Below are 20,671 nucleotides of genomic sequence, written 5' to 3' on the forward strand. Positions count from 1 at the left end.
TATAACTTGGCTTCTGAATGTCCTAGAGAGATCAGGTTTGTTTTAGTGTACTCCAATCAACAGCCCCTACAGCCACAAAAAGGAATGGAGTCATTAGCACTTATGGTTTGTAAATGACACCCAGAAATATGTTGCACGAAGCACAATTTCACATCATTCTGGGTCCATTTGTGTGAAAACAAGGTCCAATCAGGCTGAAACGCTACAAGAAGGTAAAATCTATTGAGTTGTAAGTGATCTGAACGTTTCAAGATGATCGCACATTCCTATAGGGGTTAAAACCATGTCCCAAAGGTCACCGGGCCTGGTGTCACTTTAAAGAAGTAGTCCAGTTACACCTTTGTGGACTTATAACTTGGCTTCTGAATGTCCTAGAGAGATCAGGTTTGTTTTAATGTACTCCAATCAACAGCCCCTACAACCACAAAAAGGAATGGAGTCATTAGCACTTATGGTTTGTAAATGGCACCCAGAATTATGTTGCACGAAGCACAATTTCACATCATTCTGGGTTCATTTGTGTGAAAACAAGGTCCAATCAGGCTGAAACGTTACAGGAAGGTAGAATCTATTGAGTTGTAAGTGATCTGAACGTTTCATGATGATAGCACTTTCCTAAGGGGGTCAAACCATGTCGCAAAGGTCACCAGATCTGGTGTCAATTTAAAGAAGTAGTCCAGTTACACATTTGTGGGCTTATAACTTGGCTTCTGATTGTCCTAGAGATATCAGGTTTGTTTTAATGTACTCCAATCAACAGCCCCTACAACCACAAAAAGGAATGGAGTCATTAGCACTTATGGTATGTAAATGGCACCCAGAATTATGTTGCACGAAGCACAATTTCACATCATTCTGGGTTCATTTGTGTGAAAACAAGGTCCAATCAGGCTGAAACGTTACAAGAAGGTAGAATCTATTGGGTTGTAAGTGATCTGAACGTTTCATGATGATAGCACTTTCCTAAGGGGGTCAAACCATGTCCCAAAGGTCACCGGATCTGGTGTCAATTTAAAGTAGTCGTCCAGTTACACATTTGTGGGCTTATAACTTGGCTTCTGAATGTCCTAGAGAGATCAGGTTTGTTTTAGTGTACTCCAATCAACAGCCCCTACAACCACAAAAAGGAATGGAGTCATTAGCACTTATGGTTTGTAAATGGCACCCAGAATTATGTTGCACGAAGCACAATTTCACTTCATTCTGCGTCCATTTGTGTGAAAACAAGGTCCAATCAGGCTGAAACGCTATAAGAAGGTAGAATCTATTGAGTTGTAAGTGATCTGAACGTTTCAAGATGATCACACATTCCTATAGGGGGTAAAACCATGTCCCAAAGGTCACCGGGCCTGGTGTCACTTTAAAGAAGTAGTCCAGTTACATCTTTGTGGGCTTATAACTTGGCTTCTGAATGTCCTAGAGAGGTTAGGTTTGTTTTAGTGTACTCCAATCAACAGCCCCTACAACCACAAAAAGGAATGGAGTCATTAGCACTTATGGTTTGTAAATGGCACCCAGAATTATGTTGCACGAAGCACAATTTCACATCATTCTGGGTCCATTCGTGTGAAAACAAGGTCCAATCAGGCTGAAACGTTACAGGAAGGTAGAATCTATTGAGTTGTAAGTGATCTGAACGTTTCATGATGATAGCACTTTCCTAAGGGGGTCAAACCATGTCCCAAAGGTCACCGGATCTGGTGTCAATTTAAAGAAGTAGTCCAGTTACACGTTTGTGGACTTATAACTTGGCTTCTGAATGTCCTAGAGAGATCAGGTTTGTTTTAATGTACTCCAATCAACTGCCCCTACAACCCCAAAAAGGAATGGAGTCATTAGCACTTATGGTTTGTAAATGGCACCCAGAATTATGTTGCACGAAGCACAATTTCACATCATTCTGGGTTCATTTGTGTGAAAACAAGGTCCAATCAGGCTGAAACGTTACAGGAAGGTAGAATCTATTGAGTTGTAAGTGATCTGAACGTTTCATGATGATAGCACTTTCCTAAGGGGGTCAAACCATGTCCCAAAGGTCACCGGATCTGGTGTCAATTTAAAGAAGTAGTCCAGTTACACATTTGTGGGCTTATAACTTGGCTTCTGAATGTCCTAGAGCGATCAGGTGTGCTTTAGTGTACTTCAATCAACAGCCCCTACAACCACAAAAAGGAATGGAGACATTAGCACTTATAGTTTTTAAATGGCACCCAGAATTATGTTGCACGAAGCACAATTTCACATCATTCTGGGTTCATTTGTGTGAAAACAAGGTCCAATCAGGCTGAAACAATACAGGAAGGTAGAATCTATTGAGTTGTAAGTGATCTGAACGTTTCATGATGATCGCACTTTCCTAAGGGGGTCAAACCATGTCCCAAAGGTCACCGGATCTGGTGTCACTTTAAAGAAGTAGTCCAGTTACACATTTGTGGGCTTATAACTTGGCTTCTGAATGTCCTAGAGAGGTCAGGGTTCTTTTAGTGTACTCCAATCAACAGCCCCTACAACCACAAAAAGGAATGGAGTCATTAGCACTTATGGTTTTTAAATGGCACCCAGAATTATGTTGCACGAAGCACAATTTCACATCATTCTGGGTTCATTTGTGTGAAAACAAGGTCCAATCAGGCTGAAACGTTACAGGAAGGTAGAATCTACTGAGTTGTAAGTGATCTGAACGTTTCATGATGATAGCACTTTCCTAAGGGGGTCAAACCATGTCCCAAAGGTCACCGGGCCTGGTGTCACTTTAAAGAAGTAGTCCAGTTACATCTTTGTGGGCTTATAACTTGGCTTCTGAATGTCCTAGAGAGGTTAGGTTTGTTTTAGTGTACTCCAATCAACAGCCCCTACAACCACAAAAAGGAATGGAGACATTAGCACTTATGGTTTTTAAATGGCACCCAGAATTATGTTGCACGAAGCACAATTTCACATCATTCTGGGTTCATTTGTGTGAAAACAAGGTCCAATCAGGCTGAAACAATACAGGAAGGTAGAATCTATTGAGTTGTAAGTGATCTGAACGTTTCATGATGATCACACTTTCCTAAGGGGGTCAAACCATGTCCCAAAGGTCACCGGATCTGGTGTCACTTTAAAGAAGTAGTCCAGTTACACATTTGTGGGCTTATAACTTGGCTTCTGAATGTCCTAGAGAGGTCAGGGTTGTTTTAGTGTACTCCAATCAACAGCCCCTACAACCACAAAAAGGAATGGAGTCATTAGCACTTATGGTTTGTAAATGGCACCCAGAATTATGTTGCACGAAGCACAATTTCACATCATTCTGGGTCCATTTGTGTGAAAACAAGGTCCAATCAGGCTGAAACGTTACAGGAAGGTAGAATCTATTGAGTTGTAAGTGATCTGAACGTTTCATGATGATAGCACTTTCCTAAGGGGGTCAAACCATGTCCCAAAGGTCACCGGATCTGGTGTCAATTTAAAGAAGTAGTCCAGTTACACATTTGTGGGCTTATAACTTGGCTTCTGAATGTCCTAGAGAGATCAGGTTTGTTTTAATGTACTCCAATCAACAGCCCCTACAACCACAAAAAGGAATGGAGTCATTAGCACTTATAGTTTGTAAGTGGCACCCAGAATTATGTTGCACGAAGCACAATTTCACATCATTCTGGGTCAATTTGTGTGAAAACAAGGTCCAATCCGGCTGAAACGCTACAAGAAGGTAGAATCTATTGAGTTGTAAGTGATCTGAACGTTTCAAGATGATCGCACATTCCTATAGGGGGTCAAACCATGTCCCAACGGTCACCGGGCCTGGTGTCACTTTAAAGAAGTAGTCCAGTTACATCTTTGTGGGCTTATAACTTGGCTTCTGAATGTCCTAGAGAGGTTAGGTTTGTTTTAGTGTACTCCAATCAACAGCCCCTACAACCACAAAAAGGAATGGAGTCATTAGCACTTATGGTTTGTAAATGGCACCCAGAATTATGTTGCACGAAGCACAATTTCACATCATTCTGGGTCCATTTGTGTGAAAACAAGGTCCAATCAGGCTGAAACGTTACAGGAAGGTAGAATCTATTGAATTGTAAGTGATCTGAACGTTTCATGATGATAGCACTTTCCTAAGGGGGTCAAACCATGTCCCAAAGGTCACCGGATCTGGTGTCAATTTAAAGAAGTAGTCCAGTTACACATTTGTGGGCTTATAACTTGGCTTCTGAATGTCCTAGAGAGATCAAATTTGTTTTAATGTACTCCAATCAACAGCCCCTACAACCACAAAAGGAATGGAGTCATTAGCACTTATGGTTTGTAAATGGCACCCAGAATTATGTTGCACGAAGCACAATTTCAAATCATTCTGGGTCCATTTGTGTGAAAACAAGGTCCAATCAGGCTGAAACGTTACAAGAAGGTAGAATCTATTGAGTTGTAAGTGATCTGAACGTTTCATGATGATCTCACATTCCCATAGGGGGTCAAACCATGTCCCAAAGGTCACCGGATCTGGTGTCAATTTAAAGAAGTAGTCCAGTTACACGTTTGTGGACTTATAACTTGGCTTCTGAATGTCCTAGAGAGATCAGGTTTGTTTTAATGTACTCCAATCAACAGCCCCTACAACCACAAAAAGGAATGGAGTCATTAGCACTTATGGTTTGTAAATGGCACCCAGAATTATGTTGCACGAAGCACAATTTCACATCATTCTGGGTTCATTTGTGTGAAAACAAGGTCCAATCAGGCTGAAACGTTACAGGAAGGTAGAATCTATTGAGTTGTAAGTGATCTGAACGTTTCATGATGATAGCACTTTCCTAAGGGGGTCAAACCATGTCCCAAAGGTCACCGGATCTGGTGTCAATTTAAAGAAGTAGTCCAGTTACACATTTGTGGGCTTATAACTTGGCTTCTGAATGTCCTAGAGCGATCAGGTGTGCTTTAGTGTACTCCAATCAACAGCCCCTACAACCACAAAAAGGAATGGAGACATTAGCACTTATAGTTTTTAAATGGCACCCAGAATTATGTTGCACGAAGCACAATTTCACATCATTCTGGGTTCATTTGTGTGAAAACAAGGTCCAATCAGGCTGAAACAATACAGGAAGGTAGAATCTATTGAGTTGTAAGTGATCTGAACGTTTCATGATGATCGCACTTTCCTAAGGGGGTCAAACCATGTCCCAAAGGTCTCCGGATCTGGTGTCACTTTAAAGAAGTAGTCCAGTTACACATTTGTGGGCTTATAACTTGGCTTCTGAATGTCCTAGAGAGGTCAGGGTTCTTTTAGTGTACTCCAATCAACAGCCCCTACAACCACAAAAAGGAATGGAGTCATTAGCACTTATGGTTTTTAAATGGCACCCAGAATTATGTTGCACGAAGCACAATTTCACATCATTCTGGGTTCATTTGTGTGAAAACAAGGTCCAATCAGGCTGAAACGTTACAGGAAGGTAGAATCTACTGAGTTGTAAGTGATCTGAACGTTTCATGATGATAGCACTTTCCTAAGGGGGTCAAACCATGTCCCAAAGATCACCGGATCTGGTGTCAATTTAAAGAAGTAGTCCAGTTACACATTTGTGGGCTTATAACTTGGCTTCTGAATGTCCTAGAGAGATCAGGTTTGTTTTAGTGTACTCCAATCAACAGCCCCTAGAGCCACAAAAAGGAATGGAGTCATTAGCACTTATGGTTTGTAAATGACACCCAGAATTATGTTGCACGAAGCACAATTTCACATCATTCTGGGTCCATTTGTGTGAAAACAAGGTCCAATCAGGCTGAAACGCTACAAGAAGGTAAAATCTATTGAGTTGTAAGTGATCTGAACGTTTCAAGATGATCGCACATTCCTATAGGGGTTAAAACCATGTCCCAAAGGTCACCGGGCCTGGTGTCACTTTAAAGAAGTAGTCCAGTTACACCTTTGTGGACTTATAACTTGGCTTCTGAATGTCCTAGAGAGATCAGGTTTTTTTTTAATGTACTCCAATCAACAGCCCCTACAACCACAAAAAGGAATGGAGTCATTAGCACTTATGGTTTGTAAATGGCACCCAGAATTATGTTGCACGAAGCACAATTTCACATCATTCTGGGTTCATTTGTGTGAAAACAAGGTCCAATCAGGCTGAAACGTTACAGGAAGGTAGAATCTATTGAGTTGTAAGTGATCTGAACGTTTCATGATGATAGCACTTTCCTAAGGGGGTCAAACCATGTCGCAAAGGTCACCGGATCTGGTGTCAATTTAAAGAAGTAGTCCAGTTACACATTTGTGGGCTTATAACTTGGCTTCTGATTGTCCTAGAGATATCAGGTTTGTTTTAATGTACTCCAATCAACAGCCCCTACAACCACAAAAAGGAATGGAGTCATTAGCACTTATGGTATGTAAATGGCACCCAGAATTATGTTGCACGAAGCACAATTTCACATCATTCTGGGTTCATTTGTGTGAAAACAAGGTCCAATCAGGCTGAAACGTTACAAGAAGGTAGAATCTATTGGGTTGTAAGTGATCTGAACGTTTCATGATGATAGCACTTTCCTAAGGGGGTCAAACCATGTCCCAAAGGTCACCGGATCTGGTGTCAATTTAAAGTAGTCGTCCAGTTACACATTTGTGGGCTTATAACTTGGCTTCTGAATGTCCTAGAGAGATCAGGTTTGTTTTAGTGTACTCCAATCAACAGCCCCTACAACCACAAAAAGGAATGGAGTCATTAGCACTTATGGTTTGTAAATGGCACCCAGAATTATGTTGCACGAAGCACAATTTCACTTCATTCTGCGTCCATTTGTGTGAAAACAAGGTCCAATCAGGCTGAAACGCTATAAGAAGGTAGAATCTATTGAGTTGTAAGTGATCTGAACGTTTCAAGATGATCACACATTCCTATAGGGGGTAAAACCATGTCCCAAAGGTCACCGGGCCTGGTGTCACTTTAAAGAAGTAGTCCAGTTACATCTTTGTGGGCTTATAACTTGGCTTCTGAATGTCCTAGAGAGGTTAGGTTTGTTTTAGTGTACTCCAATCAACAGCCCCTACAACCACAAAAAGGAATGGAGTCATTAGCACTTATGGTTTGTAAATGGCACCCAGAATTATGTTGCACGAAGCACAATTTCACATCATTCTGGGTCCATTCGTGTGAAAACAAGGTCCAATCAGGCTGAAACGTTACAGGAAGGTAGAATCTATTGAGTTGTAAGTGATCTGAACGTTTCATGATGATAGCACTTTCCTAAGGGGGTCAAACCATGTCCCAAAGGTCACCGGATCTGGTGTCAATTTAAAGAAGTAGTCCAGTTACACGTTTGTGGACTTATAACTTGGCTTCTGAATGTCCTAGAGAGATCAGGTTTGTTTTAATGTACTCCAATCAACTGCCCCTACAACCACAAAAAGGAATGGAGTCATTAGCACTTATGGTTTGTAAATGGCACCCAGAATTATGTTGCACGAAGCACAATTTCACATCATTCTGGGTCCATTTGTGTGAAAACAAGGTCCAATCAGGCTGAAACGCTACAAGAAGGTAAAATCTATTGAGTTGTAAGTGATCTGAACGTTTCAAGATGATCGCACATTCCTATAGGGGTTAAAACCATGTCCCAAAGGTCAACGGGCCTGGTGTCACTTTAAAGAAGTAGTCCAGTTACACCTTTGTGGACTTATAACTTGGCTTCTGAATGTCCTAGAGAGATCAGGTTTGTTTTAATGTACTCCAATCAACAGCCCCTACAACCACAAAAAGGAATGGAGTCATTAGCACTTATGGTTTGTAAATGGCACCCAGAATTATGTTGCACGAAGCACAATTTCACATCATTCTGGGTTCATTTGTGTGAAAACAAGGTCCAATCAGGCTGAAACGTTACAGGAAGGTAGAATCTATTGAGTTGTAAGTGATCTGAACGTTTCATGATGATAGCACTTTCCTAAGGGGGTCAAACCATGTCCCAAAGGTCCCTGGATCTGGTGTCAATTTAAAGAAGTAGTCCAGTTACACATTTGTGGGCTTATAACTTGGCTTCTGAATGTCCTAGAGCGATCAGGTTTGCTTTAGTGTACTCCAATCAACAGCCCCTACAACCACAAAAAGGAATGGAGACATTAGCACTTATGGTTTTTAAATGGCACCCAGAAATATGTTGCACGAAGCACAATTTCACATCATTCTGGGTTCATTTGTGTGAAAACAAGGTCCAATCAGGCTGAAACAATACAGGAAGGTAGAATCTATTGAGTTGTAAGTGATCTGAACGTTTCATGATGATCGCACTTTCCTAAGGGGGTCAAACCATGTCCCAAAAGGTCACCGGATCTGGTGTCACTTTAAAGAAGTAGTCCAGTTACACATTTGTGGGCTTATAACTTGGCTTCTGAATGTCCTAGAGAGGTCAGGGTTGTTTTAGTGTACTCCAATCAACAGCCCCTACAACCACAAAAAGGAATGGAGTCATTAGCACTCATGGTTTTTAAATGGCACCCAGAATTATGTTGCACGAAGCACAATTTCACATCATTCTGGGTTCATTTGTGTGAAAACAAGGTCCAATCAGGCTGAAACGTTACAGGAAGGTAGAATCTACTGAGTTGTAAGTGATCTGAACGTTTCATGATGATAGCACTTTCCTAAGGGGGTCAAACCATGTCCCAAATATCACCGGATCTGGTGTCAATTTAAAGAAGTAGTCCAGTTACACATTTGTGGGCTTATAACTTGGCTTCTGAATGTCCTAGAGAGATCAGGTTTGTTTTAGTGTACTCCAATCAACAGCCCCTATAACCACAAAAAGGAATGGAGTCATTAGCACTTATGGTTAGTAAAAGGCACCCAGAATTATGTTGCACGAAGCACAATTTCACATCATTCTGGGTCCATTTGTGTGAAAACAAGGTCCAATCAGGCTGAAACGCTACAAGAAGGTAGAATCCATTGAGTTGTAAGTGATCTGAACGTTTCAAGATGATCGCACATTCCTATAGGGGGTAAAACCATGTCCCAAAGGTCACCGGGCCTGGTGTCACTTTAAAGAAGTAGTCCAGTTACACATTTGTGGGCTTATAACTTGGCTTCTGAATGTCCTAGAGAGGTTAGGTTTGTTTTAGTGTACTCCAATCAACAGCCCCTACAACCACAAAAAGTAATGGAGTCATTAGCACTTATGGTTTGTAAATGGCACCCAGAATTATGTTGCACGAAGCACAATTTCACATCATTCTGGGTCCATTTGTGTGAAAACAAGGTCCAATCAGGCTGAAATGTTACAGGAAGGTAGAATCTATTGAGTTGTAAGTGATCTGAACGTTTCATGATGATAGGACTTTCCTAAGGGGGACAAACCATGTCCCAAAGGTCACCGGATCTGGTGTCAATTTAAAGAAGTAGTCCAGTTACACATTTGTGGGCTTATAACTTGGCTTCTGAATGTCCTAGAGCGATCAGGTTTGCTTTAGTGTACTCCAATCAACAGCCCCTACAACCACAAAAAGGAATGGAGACATTAGCACTTATGGTTTTTAAATGGCACCCAGAATTATGTTGCACGAAGCACAATTTCACATCATTCTGGGTTCATTTGTGTGAAAACAATGTCCAATCAGGCTGAAACGTTACAGGAAGGTAGAATCTACTGAGTTGTAAGTGATCTGAACGTTTCATGATGATAGCACTTTCCTAAGGGGGTCAAACCATGTCCCAAAGATCACCGGATCTGGTGTCAATTTAAAGAAGTAGTCCAGTTACACATTTGTGGGCTTATAACTTGGCTTCTGAATGTCCTAGAGAGATCAGGTTTGTTTTAGTGTACTCCAATCAACAGCCCCTACAACCACAAAAAGGAATGGAGTCATTAGCACTTATGGTTTGTAAATGGCACCCAGAATTATGTTGCACGAAGCACAATTTCACATCATTCTGGGTCCATTTGTGTGAAAACAAGGTCCAATCAGGCTGAAACGCTACAAGAAGGTAGAATCTATTGAGTTGTAAGTGATCTGAACATTTCAAGATGATCGCACATTCCTATAGGGGGTAAAACCATGTCCCAAAGGTCACCGGGCCTGGTGTCACTTTAAAGAAGTAGTCCAGTTACACCTTTGTGGGCTTATAACTTGGCTTCTGAATGTCATAGAGAGGTTAGGTTTGTTATAGTGTACTCCAATCAACAGCCCCTACAACCACAAAAAGGAATGGAGTCATTAGCACTTATGGTTTGTAAATGGCACCCAGAATTATGTTGAACGAAGCACAATTTCACATCATTCTGGGTTCATTTGTGTGAAAACAAGGTCCAATCAGGCTGAAACGTTACAGGAAGGTAGAATCTATTGAGTTGTAAGTGATCTGAACGTTTCATGATGATCTCACATTACCATAGGGGGTCAAACCATGTCCCAAAGGTCACCGGGCCTGGTGTCACTTTAAAGAAGTAGTCCAGTTACACATTTGTGGGCTTATAACTTGGCTTCTGAATGTCCTAGAGAGATCAGGTTTGTTTTAGTGTACTCCAATCAACAGCCCCTACAACCACAAAAAGTAATGGAGTCATTAGCACTTATGGTTTGTAAATGGCACCCAGAATTATGTTGCACGAAGCACAATTTCACATCATTCTGGGTCCATTTGTGTGAAAACAAGGTCCAATCAGGCTGAAATGTTACAGGAAGGTAGAATCTATTGAGTTGTAAGTGATCTGAACGTTTCATGATGATAGCACTTTCCTAAGGGGGTCAAACCATGTCCCAAAGGTCACCGGATCTGGTGTCAATTTAAAGAAGAAGTCCAGTTACACATTTGTGGGCTTATAACTTGGCTTCTGAATGTCCTAGAGAGATCAGGTTTGTTTTAGTGTACTCCAATCAACAGCCCCTACAACCACAAAAAGGAATGGAGTCATTAGCACTTATGGTTTGTAAATGGCACCCAGAATTATGTTGCACAAAGCACAATTTCACATCATTCTGGGTCCATTTGTGTGAAAACAAGGTCCAATCAGGCTGAAACGCTACAAGAAGGTAGATTCTATTGAGTTGTAAGTGATCTGAACATTTCAAGATGATCGCACATTCCTATAGGGGGTAAAACCATGTCCCAAAGGTCACCGGGCCTGGTGTCACTTTAAAGAAGTAGTCCAGTTACACCTTTGTGGGCTTATAACTTGGCTTCTGAATGTCATAGAGAGGTTAGGTTTGTTTTAGTGTACTCCAATCAACAGCCCCTACAACCACAAAAAGGAATGGAGTCATTAGCACTTATGGTTTGTAAATGGCACCCAGAATTATGTTGCACGAAGCACAATTTCACATCATTCTGGGTTCATTTGTGTGAAAACAAGGTCCAATCAGGCTGAAACGTTACAGGAAGGTAGAATCTATTGAGTTGTAAGTGATCTGAACGTTTCATGATGATAGCACTTTCCTAAGGGGGTCAAACCATGTCCCAAAGGTCACCGGATCTGGTGTCAATTTAAAGAAGTAGTCCAGTTACACATTTGTGGGCTTATAACTTGGCTTCTGAATGTCCTAGAGAGATCAGGTTTATTTTAGTGTACTCCAATCAACAGTCCCTACAACTACAAAAAGGAATGGAGTCATTAGCACTTATGGTTTTTAAATGGCACCCAGAATTATGTTGCACGAAGCACAATTTCACATCATTCTGGGTTCATTTGTGAGAAAACAAGGTCCAATAAGGCTGAAACGTTACAGGAAGGTAGAATCTATTGAGTTGTAACTGATCTGAACGTTTCATGATGATAGCACTTTCCTAAGGGGGTCAAACCATGTCCCAAATGTCACTGGATCTGGTGTCAATTTAAAGAAGTAGTCCAGTTACACATTTGTGGGCTTATAACTTGGCTTATGAATGTCCTAGAGAGATCAGGTTTGTTTTAATGTACTTCAATCAACAGCCCCTACAACCACAAAAAGGAATGGAGTCATTAGCACTTATGGTTTGTAAGTGGCACCCAGAATTGTGTTGCACGAAGCACAATTTCACATCATTCTGGGTCAATTTGTGTGAAAACAAGGTCCAATCAGGCTGAAACGCTACAAGAAGGTAGAATCTATTGAGTTGTAAGTGATCTGAACGTTTCAAGATGATCGCACATTCCTATAGGGGGTCAAACCATGTCCCAAAGGTCACCGGGCCAAGTGTCACTTTAAAGAAGTAGTCCAGTTACACCTTTGTTGGCTTATAACTTGGCTTCTGAATGTCCTAGAGAGATCAGGTTTGTTTTAGTATACTCCAATCAACAGCCCCTACAACCACAAAAAGGAATGGAGTCATTAGCACTTATGGTTTGTAAATGGCACCCAGAATTATGTTGCACGAAGCACAATTTCACATCATTCTGGGTCCATTTGTGTGAAAACAAGGTCCAATCAGGCTGATACGTTACAAGAAGGTAGAATCTATTGAGTTGTAAGTGATCTGAACGTTTCATGATGATAGCACTTTCCTAAGGGGGTCAAACCATGTCCCAAAGGTCACCGGATCTGGTGTCAATTTAAAGAAGTAGTCCAGTTTCACATTTGTGGGCTTATAACTTGGCTTCTGAATGTCCTAGAGAGATCAGGTTTGTTATAATGTACTCCAATCAACAGCCCCTACAACCACAAAAAGGAATGGAGTCATTAACATTTATGGTTTGTAAATGGCACCCAGAATTATGTAGCACGAAGCACAATTTCACATCATTCTGGGTTCATTTGTGTGAAAACAAGGTCCAATCAGGCTGAAACGTTACAGGAAGGTAGAATCTATTTAGTTGTAAGTGATCTGAACGTTTCATGATGATAGCGCTTTCCTAAGGGGATCAAACCATGTCCCAAAGGTCACCGGATCTGGTGTCAATTTAAAGAAGTAGTCCAGTTACACATTTGTGGGCTTATAACTTGGCTTCTGAATGTCCTAGAGAGATCAGGTTTGTTTTAGTGTACTCTAATCAACAGCCCCTACAACCACAAAAGGAATGGAGTCATTAGCACTTATGGTTTGTAAATGGCACCCAGAATTATGTTGCACGAAGCACAATTTCACATCATTCTGGGTCCATTTGTTTGAAAACAAGGTCCAATCAGACTGAAACGTTACAAGAAGGTAGAATCTATTGAGTTGTAAGTGATCTGAACGTTTCATGATGATCTCACATTCCCATAGGGGGTCAAACCATGTCCCAAAGGTCACCGGGCCTGGTGTCACTTTAAAGAAGTAGTCCAGTTACACCTTTGTGGGCTTATAACTTGGCTTCTGAATGTCCTAGAGAGGTCAGGTTTGTTTTAGTGTACTCCAATCAACAGCCCCTACAACCACAAAAAGGAATAGAGTCATTAGCACTTATGGTTTGTAAATGGCACCCAGAATTATGTTGCACGAAGCACAATTTCACATCATTCTGGGTCCATTTGTGTGAAAACAAGGTCCAATGAGGCTGAAACGTTACAGGAAGGTAGAATCTATTGAGTTGTAAGTGATCTGAACGTTTCATGATGATAGCACTTTCCTAAGGGGGTCAAACCATGTCCCAAAGGTCACCGGATCTGGTGTCAATTTAAAGAAGTAGTCCAGTTACACATTTGTGGGCTTATAACTTGGCTTCTGAATGTCCTAGAGAGATCAGGTTTGTTTTAATGTACTCCAATCAACAGCCCCTACAACCACAAAAAGGAATGGAGTCATTAGCACTTATAGTTTGTAAGTGGCACCCAGAATTATGTTGCACGAAGCACAATTTCACATCATTCTGGGTCAATTTGTGTGAAAACAAGGTCCAATCCGGCTGAAACGCTACAAGAAGGTAGAATCTATTGAGTTGTAAGTGATCTGAACGTTTCAAGATGATCGCACATTCCTATAGGGGGTCAAACCATGTCCCAAAGGTCACCGCGCTTAGTGTCACTTTAAAGAAGTAGTCCAGTTACACCTTTGTGGGCTTATAACTTGGCTTCTGAATGTCCTAGAAAGGTTAGGTTTGTTTTAGTGTACTTCAATCAACAGCCCCTACAACCACAAAAAGGAATGGAGTCATTAGCACTTATGGTCTGTAAATGGCACAAAGAATTATTTTGCACGAAGCACAATTTCACATCATTCTGGGTTCATTTGTGTGAAAACAAGGTCCAATCAGGCTGAAACGTTACTGGAAGCTAGAATCTATTGAGTTGTAAGTGATCTGAACGTTTCATGATGATAGCGCTTTCCTAAGTGGGTCAAACCATGTCCCAAAGGTCACCGGATCTGGTGTCAATTTAAAGAAGTAGTCCAGTTACACATTTGTGGGCTTATAACTTGGCTTCTGAATGTCCTAGAGAGATCAGGTTTGTTTTAGTATACTCCAATCAACAGCCCCTACAACCACAAAAAGGAATGGAGTCATTAGCACTTATGGTTTGTAAATGGCACCCAGAATTATTTTGCACGAAGCACAATTTCACATCATTCTGGGTTCATTTGTTTGAAAACAAGGTCCAGTCAGGCTGAAACGTTACAGGAAGGTAGAATCTATTGAGTTGTAAGTGATCTGAACGTTTCATGATGATAGCACTTTCCTAAGGGGGTCAAACCATGTCCCAAAGGTCACCGGATCTGGTGTCAATTTAAAGAAGTAGTCCAGTTACACATTTGTGGGCTTATAACTTGGCTTCTGAATGTCCTAGAGAGATCAGGTTTGTTTTAATGTACTCGAATCAACAGCCCCTACAACCACAAAAAGGAATGGAGTCATTAGCATTTATGGTTTGTAAATGGCAACCAGAATTATGTTGCACGAAGCACAATTTCACATCATTCTGGGTTCATTTGTGTGAAAACAAGGTCCAATCAGGCTGAAACGTTACAGGAAGGTAGAATCTATTTAGTTGTAAGTGATCTGAACGTTTCATGATGATAGCGCTTTCCTAAGGGGATCAAACCATGTCCCAAAGGTCACCGGATCTGGTGTCAATTTAAAGAAGTAGTCCAGTTACACATTTGTGGGCTTATAACTTGGCTTCTGAATGTCCTAGAGAGATCAGGTTTGTTTTAATGTACTCCAATCAACAGCCCCTACAACCACAAAAAGGAATGGAGTCATTAGCATTTATGGTTTGTAAATGGCACCCAGAATTATGTTGCACGAAGCACAATTTCACATCATTCTGGGTTCATTTGTGTGAAAACAAGGTCCAATCAGGCTGAAACGTTACATGAAGGTAGAATCTATTGAGTTGTAAGTGATCTGAACGTTTCATGATGATAGCACTTTCCTAAGGGGGTCAAACCATGTCCCAAATGTCACCGGATCTGGTGTCAATTTAAAGAAGTAGTCCAGTTACACATTTGTGGGCTTATAACTTGGCTTCTGAATGTCCTAGAGCGATCAGGTTTGCTTTAGTGTACTCCAATCAATAGCCCCTACAAACACAAAAAGGAATGGAGACATTAGCACTTATGGTTTTTAAATGGCACCCAGAATTATGTTGCATGAAGCACAATTTCACATCATTCTGGGTTCATTTGTGTGAAAACAAGGTCCAATCAGGCTGAAACGTTACAGGAAGGTAGAATCTATTGAGTTGTAAGTGATCTGAACGTTTCATGATGATCGCACTTTCCTAAGGGGGTCAAACCATGTCCCAAAGGTCACCGGGCCTGGTGTCACTTTAAAGAAGTAGTCCAGTTACACATTTGTGGGCTTATAACTTGGCTTCTGAATGTCCTAGAGAGGTTAGGTTTTTTTTAGTGTACTCCAATCAACAGCCCTTACAACCACAAAAAGTAATGGAGTCATTAGCACTTATGGTTTGTAAATGGCACCCAGAATTATGTTGCACGAAGCACAATTTCACATCATTCTGGGTCCATTTGTGTGAAAACAAGGTCCAATCAGGCTGAAATGTTACAGGAAGGTAGAATCTATTGAGTTGTAAGTGATCTGAACGTTTCATGATGATAGCACTTTCCTAAGGGGGTCAAACCATGTCCCAAAGGTCACCGGATCTGGTGTCAATTTAAAGAAGTAGTCCAGTTACACATTTGTGGGCTTATAACTTGGCTTCTGAATGTCCTAGAGCGATCAGGTTTGCTTTAGTGTACTCCAATCAACAGCCCCTACAACCACAAAAAGGAATGGAGACATTAGCACTTATGGTTTTTAAATGGCACCCAGAATTATGTTGCACGAAGCACAATTTCACATCATTCTGGGTTCATTTGTGTGAAAACAATGTCCAATCAGGCTGAAACGTTACAGGAAGGTAGAATCTACTGAGTTGTAAGTGATCTGAACGTTTCATGATGATAGCACTTTCCTAAGGGGGTCAAACCATGTCCCAAAGATCACCGGATCTGGTGTCAATTTAAAGAAGTAGTCCAGTTACACATTTGTGGGCTTATAACTTGGCTTCTGAATGTCCTAGAGAGATCAGGTTTGTTTTAGTGTACTCCAATCAACAGCCCCTACAACCACAAAAAGGAATGGAGTCATTAGCACTTATGGTTTGTAAATGGCACCCAGAATTATGTTGCACGAAGCACAATTTCACATCATTCTGGGTCCATTTGTGTGAAAACAAGGTCCAATCAGGCTGAAACGCTACAAGAAGGTAGAATCTATTGAGTTGTAAGTGATCTGAACATTTCAAGATGATCGCACATTCCTATAGGGGGTAAAACCATGTCCCAAAGGTCACCGGGCCTGGTGTCACTTTAAAGAAGTAGTCCAGTTACACCTTTGTGGGCTTATAACTTGGCTTCTGAATGTCATAGAGAGGTTAGGTTTGTTATAGTGTACTCCAATCAACAGCCCCTACAACCACAAAAAGGAATGGAGTCATTAGCACTTATGGTTTGTAAATGGCACCCAGAATTATGTTGAACGAAGCACAATTTCACATCATTCTGGGTTCATTTGTGTGAAAACAAGGTCCAATCAGGCTGAAACGTTACAGGAAGGTAGAATCTATTGAGTTGTAAGTGATCTGAACGTTTCATGATGATCTCACATTACCATAGGGGGTCAAACCATGTCCCAAAGGTCACCGGGCCTGGTGTCACTTTAAAGAAGTAGTCCAGTTACACCTTTGTGGGCTTATAACTTGGCTTCTGAATGTCCTAGAGAGATCAGGTTTGTTTTAGTGTACTCCAATCAACAGCCCCTACAACCACAAAAAGTAATGGAGTCATTAGCACTTATGGTTTGTAAATGGCACCCAGAATTATGTTGCACGAAGCACAATTTCACATCATTCTGGGTCCATTTGTGTGAAAACAAGGTCCAATCAGGCTGAAATGTTACAGGAAGGTAGAATCTATTGAGTTGTAAGTGATCTGAACGTTTCATGATGATAGCACTTTCCTAAGGGGGTCAAACCATGTCCCAAAGGTCACCGGATCTGGTGTCAATTTAAAGAAGTAGTCCAGTTACACATTTGTGGGCTTATAACTTGGCTTCTGAATGTCCTAGAGAGATCAGGTTTGTTTTAGTGTACTCCAATCAACAGCCCCTACAACCACAAAAAGGAATGGAGTCATTAGCACTTATGGTTTGTAAATGGCACCCAGAATTATGTTGCACAAAGCACAATTTCACATCATTCTGGGTCCATTTGTGTGAAAACAAGGTCCAATCAGGCTGAAACGCTACAAGAAGGTAGATTCTATTGAGTTGTAAGTGATCTGAACATTTCAAGATGATCGCACATTCCTATAGGGGGTAAAACCATGTCCCAAAGGTCACCGGACCTGGTGTCACTTTAAAGAAGTAGTCCAGTTACACCTTTGTGGGCTTATAACTTGGCTTCTGAATGTCATAGAGAGGTTAGGTTTGTTTTAGTGTACTCCAATCAACAGCCCCTACAACCACAAAAAGGAATGGAGTCATTAGCACTTATGGTTTGTAAATGGCACCCAGAATTATGTTGCACGAAGCACAATTTCACATCATTCTGGGTCCATTTGTGTGAAAACAAGGTCCAATCAGGCTGATACGTTACAAGAAGGTAGAATCTATTGAGTTGTAAGTGATCTGAACGTTTCATGATGATAGCACTTTCCTAAGGGGGTCAAACCATGTCCCAAAGGTCACCGGATCTGGTGTCAATTTAAAGAAGTAGTCCAGTTTCACATTTGTGGGCTTATAACTTGGCTTCTGAATGTCCTAGAGAGATCAGGTTTGTTATAATGTACTCCAATCAACAGCCCCTACAACCACAAAAAGGAATGGAGTCATTAACATTTATGGTTTGTAAATGGCACCCAGAATTATGTAGCACGAAGCACAATTTCACATCATTCTGGGTTCATTTGTGTGAAAACAAGGTCCAATCAGGCTGAAACGTTACAGGAAGGTAGAATCTATTTAGTTGTAAGTGATCTGAATGTTTCATGATGATAGCGCTTTCCTAAGGGGATCAAACCATGTCCCAAAGGTCACCGGATCTGGTGTCAATTTAAAGAAGTAGTCCAGTTACACATTTGTGGGCTTATAACTTGGCTTCTGAATGTCCTAGAGAGATCAGGTTTGTTTTAGTGTACTCTAATCAACAGCCCCTACAACCACAAAAGGAATGGAGTCATTAGCACTTATGGTTTGTAAATGGCACCCAGAATTATGTTGCACGAAGCACAATTTCACATCATTCTGGGTCCATTTGTTTGAAAACAAGGTCCAATCAGGCTGAAACGTTACAAGAAGGTAGAATCTATTGAGTTGTAAGTGATCTGAACGTTTCATGATGATCTCACATTCCCATAGGGGGTCAAACCATGTCCCAAAGGTCACCGGGCCTGGTGTCACTTTAAAGAAGTAGTCCAGTTACACCTTTGTGGGCTTATAACTTGGCTTCTGAATGTCCTAGAGAGGTCAGGTTTGTTTTAGTGTACTCCAATCAACAGCCCCTACAACCACAAAAAGGAATAGAGTCATTAGCATTTATGGTTTGTAAATGGCACCCTGAATTATGTTGCACGAAGCACAATTTCACATCATTCTGGGTTCATTTGTGTGAAAACAAGGTCCAATCAGGCTGAAACGTTACAGGAAGGTAGAATCTATTGAGTTGTAAGTGATCTGAACGTTTCATGATGATAGCACTTTCCTAAGGGGGTCAGACCATGTCCCAAAGGTCACCGGATCTGCTGTCAATTTAAAGAAGTAGTCCAGTTACACATGTGTGGGCTTATAACTTGGCTTCTGAATGTCCTAGAGCGATCAGGGTTGCTTTAGTGTACTCCAATCAACAGCCCCTACAACCACAAAAAGGAATGGAGTCATTAGCACTTATGGTTTGTAAATGGCACCCAGAATTATGTTGCACGAAGCACAATTTCACATCATTCTGGGTCCATTTGTGTGAAAACAAGGTCCAATGAGGCTGAAACGTTACAGGAAGGTAGAATCTATTGAGTTGTAAGTGATCTGAACGTTTCATGATGATAGCACTTTCCTAAGGGGGTCAAACCATGTCCCAAAGGTCACCGGATCTGGTGTCAATTTAAAGAAGTAGTCCAGTTACACATTTGTGGGCTTATAACTTGGCTTCTGAATGTCCTAGAGAGATCAGGTTTGTTTTAATGTACTCCAATCAACAGCCCCTACAACCACAAAAAGGAATGGAGTCATTAGCACTTATAGTTTGTAAGTGGCACCCAGAATTATGTTGCACGAAGCACAATTTCACATCATTCTGGGTCAATTTGTGTGAAAACAAGGTCCAATCCGGCTGAAACGCTACAAGAAGGTAGAATCTATTGAGTTGTAAGTGATCTGAACGTTTCAAGATGATCGCACATTCCTATAGGGGGTCAAACCATGTCCCAAAGGTCACCGGGCCAAGTGTCACTTTAAAGAAGTAGTCCAGTTACACATTTGTGGGCTTATAACTTGGCTTCTGAATGTCCTAGAAAGGTTAGGTTTGTTTTAGTGTACTTCAATCAACAGCCCCTACAACCACAAAAAGGAATGGAGTCATTAGCACTTATGGTCTGTAAATGGCACCCAGAATTATTTTGCACGAAGCACAATTTCACATCATTCTGGGTTCATTTGTGTGAAAACAAGGTCCAATCAGGCTGAAACGTTACTGGAAGCTAGAATCTATTGAGTTGTAAGTGATCTGAACGTTTCATGATGATAGCGCTTTCCTAAGGGGGTCAAACCATGTCCCAAAGGTCACCGGATCTGGTGTCAATTTAAAGAAGTAGTCCAGTTACACATTTGTGGGCTTATAACTTGGCTTCTGAATGTCCTAGAGAGATCAGGTTTGTTTTAGTATACTCCAATCAACAGCCCCTACAACCACATAAAGGAATGGAGTCATTAGCACTTATGGTTTGTAAATGGCACCCAGAATTATTTTGCACGAAGCACAATTTCACATCATTCTGGGTTCATTTGTTTGAAAACAAGGTCCAGTCAGGCTGAAACGTTACAGGAAGGTAGAATCTATTGAGTTGTAAGTGATCTGAACGTTTCATGATGATAGCACTTTCCTAAGGGGGTCAAACCATGTCCCAAAGGTCACCGGATCTGGTGTCAATTTAAAGAAGTAGTCCAGTTACACATTTGTGGGCTTATAACTTGGCTTCTGAATGTCCTAGAGAGATCAGGTTTGTTTTAATGTACTCGAATCAACAGCCCCTACAACCACAAAAAGGAATGGAGTCATTAGCATTTATGGTTTGTAAATGGCAAC

Source organism: Nothobranchius furzeri, chromosome 6 (genome assembly GCF_043380555.1).
Source record: "Nothobranchius furzeri strain GRZ-AD chromosome 6, NfurGRZ-RIMD1, whole genome shotgun sequence".
NCBI classification, from domain to species: Eukaryota; Metazoa; Chordata; class Actinopteri; order Cyprinodontiformes; family Nothobranchiidae; genus Nothobranchius; species Nothobranchius furzeri.